General features: G+C 35.2%; 1 long non-coding RNA gene across 2 annotated transcripts; it reads right to left on the reverse strand.

The window, feature by feature from the left end:
• Positions 1–663: 663 nt before the first annotated feature.
• Positions 664–2539, reverse strand: LOC113345992. Of its 2 annotated transcripts, none has more exons than XR_003358353.1 (3): positions 2472–2539; positions 2304–2354; positions 664–901 (listed from the first exon to the last, which is right to left on the reverse strand). It is a non-coding gene; the product is annotated as an uncharacterized LOC113345992 (long non-coding RNA). The 2 variants fall into 2 exon arrangements; XR_003358354.1 differs by lacking the exon at positions 664–901 and adding an exon at positions 1669–1797.
• Between the last annotated feature and the right edge of the window lie 651 nt (positions 2540–3190).

Genomic DNA, 3190 nt, shown 5'->3' on the forward strand with positions numbered 1-3190 from the left:
GTTCACAAGATTTGTTGGGATGAGGAAAGGGGGGAGATGGGAGGGAGAGTTGTTCTTAAAAAACGAAATTTTAAGGTGTAGGGTATTGTGGATGAACCTTTTATTGATACTGGTATTGTGATGATTCAGGCCATTACATTTCAGAGAATTTTGGATAAAAAAATGATTTTCTTTCTTCTTTTTCCTTCTAGTGTTTTTCCTTGAAAAGATGAGAGTTTTAAAAGGTATGTTGTCTAATGAAGTAACTGTAATTTGGATGGGAAATTCCATGGTGTTTTCATTGTTGTTTTGAGATGTGGTGATGGAGTTTTCTGTAGCATGGGTTTGTTTCTGTATTTCATTTGTTTCATCCATGATTGCATTTGAAAGTTTTCTTCATTGTTACTGGTTGTTTTTCGTTTCTTGTACGACTCCTTCTCTCTCATGTTTTTGAGGTCAAGTCTCAACCAATGTAGTCAATATCGGATACCGGTTTGTCTCGGCTGAGGACCGGTACACTGGTACAACATTGTATCGGGGAGATCTCGGTTTCAAATATCGGGGAGATATCGGTTCTAAATTTATATCTATAATTTATATTGTTTCACACAAAATTATACAACATTAAAATGCATCAATTTTAGAAAAACAAACAAGTTCATTCAAAACATAAGAGTTGTCGTATGAAGTTCAAATTGGAAAAATGGGAGAATTCACAACTTTAAAGTTCACAATCTGGAAACATAATTAAACATGGACATTACAATTTTAATCAAAATCATTCGATTCATCATAGATATCATAATCTTCCGTAGCTCCATCATCTCCACCAAGTAGTCCATAATTAGAGTCCAACATCAAGTCATCAGGTAGTGTTTGTGGCATTTGAATTTGATGCATTAGAAGAATCCATAATCACAACCTACAACAAAAATAAAACAAATTAAATTATACTATATGTCAGCATTTTCTCACTGTTTCTAGGGTGGCACACAGCAGACAACCCCTGAAATCTTAAGTGCATTTCTATTTTCCTACTTGATACTTTATTTAAGACCCAAATGAGGGAAGTTCAGTTGAATAATGTGTCATGAGAAATGTCGTCAAAACCTACAGCAGTGAATCATTAGACACGAGAAGGAAACTTTACTTACCAATATCATGATCAGTTTTAATATCTGCTGCAAAAAATTTGAGTGAACTCAATTCACCAAAGATGGAGGCCCAAAATTCTGTGACTGATGCTAATGTTGGCAAGGTGTGAGGTAAATCTAAGACTTAACAGATGGACTCAATGGATATAACCAAACAAAGCACGTAAAACCAATTAAGTCTTCAGATTATGCGTACCATCCCTAGCATTTTCATTTTACCCAAATTGTCTCATTTTTACTCTTATAGACAGGCTCTAGGAGAAGTAGCATCACTAATCTCACCAGCACAAATTTTGGGATGTTAATTACATGTCCCTAGAAATATCCAGGTGCACATTTTCGGTTATGAATTACCACCTCCAGAAGAACTAAGTAATGTCAACACAGTTCTGAGAGCAAGTTGGAAAAATCCTTGCAGCCCCAAGCTACAGACAACATTCAACACAAGTCATAATGAGAATGAACACCTTACGTTGTCAATGCTCTCAGATATTTGCAGTTCCTTGCTAAAATTTTAGATGGAAATCTATGCACACCCCACACTCCATTCTAGAAGCTTGAGATACATCGATCTATTTAAGTGCACCATATATACGCTGAGAAAAATGGCGTACAACTGGTCGTGGTGCATAGATTGAGTACAAGCTTCAGATTTGCAGGCACTCTTTTGTTCCTCCACAGAATTATCAAGATTATCAATGATATGAACATTAAACACTTCATTTAAAAGATGAATAACAATATGAGTACCAATAAATCCAGCTCCACCAGTAACTAATATAGTCTGATCAAAATTACAAGCAGAACCCATTTCTCAAAACCAAATTTTAACAAAACCCAAACACAAAGCTTTTCAAAAGAAGTTGAAACAGGAGAGAATTTTAAGAATTTGAGATGAGAAGAAGATATGAGAGAATGAATGAGAATAGAAGAAAATATATAGGAGAGTGGTTTGAGCAAATCAAGGAACACAATTGTGTTCTGTTGCTGTTAAATAACAACAAAAGTAGTGGTTGAAATGAAATGGATTGTACGAATTAAATCCAACAATGAATTTACGAATTAAATCAATGGATTGTACTATAAAGTATGAGTTGAAATGAAACAGTAGCCTAGATTTAGACAAAATATTAAGAATATTTCATGAAACAGTTGCAGCAGTAGCCGTACCTTGATTTATTCTGCTCTTACGTTAATCATTGGAGAAGCTATACGCTGAATCTGTACAGTTGGTTTGATAGTTTCATACAGAAAGAACACACATAAATTGATTAGATCTAACAAGAATGGAACTATCAATTAAGATGAGAAACTAATTTGTTAATGATGAAAACCAACCTTTTGTTAAGATAGAATCAATTAAGATGGAGAAGAAGAACCTGCAAACAAATTTACCTGAATTAAATCTCTTCCCTTTGCGTATCGATGGGATTTAGGGATTAAATTTCTTCCCTTTTCATAGAATTCCGAAAATGCCCTCATAAATTACTGTAAAAGCCAAATATCGCCGAATATCGCCGATAAATCGATGTACCATTTTTCCCGTATCGGACGATATTATCGGTAAAAAATCGTATCGCGATATTAGGATTTCCGTATCGCTCAACGTCCGATACCGGTAATATCGCCGATATATCGGCCGGTACGGACGAAATTGACTACATTGGTCTCAACCTCATCTCATTCCCTTTTCGATATGATTGATTTCGGGAGAGTACCACTGGTTGTCGTCTTGATATAAGTCAAAATAAACTAAATAGCCAATATAATGATCCTATGAGTCGTAAGTGTTTTATTCTCGAACCATGAATCAAAATGATCTAGACATAATACTATTACATGGAGGAAAAACATACACTATTTAATTATGAAAGTAAAAGCCAGATATCCAAATTTCACAGACTGAATTTCCAGGTAAGCTCATCCAAGACTTGGACACGACAGGGGACCTTCTAAGCAACATTATCATCCAAGATACAACAGGGGATCTGTAACAAAAGATTCCTAGTGTGCAGGCATAATATTCCTTAAGAATCCAACTGATGCCGCATCGCTGC

Source organism: Papaver somniferum, unplaced genomic scaffold (genome assembly GCF_003573695.1).
Source record: "Papaver somniferum cultivar HN1 unplaced genomic scaffold, ASM357369v1 unplaced-scaffold_85, whole genome shotgun sequence".
Classification (NCBI taxonomy): Eukaryota; Viridiplantae; Streptophyta; class Magnoliopsida; order Ranunculales; family Papaveraceae; genus Papaver; species Papaver somniferum.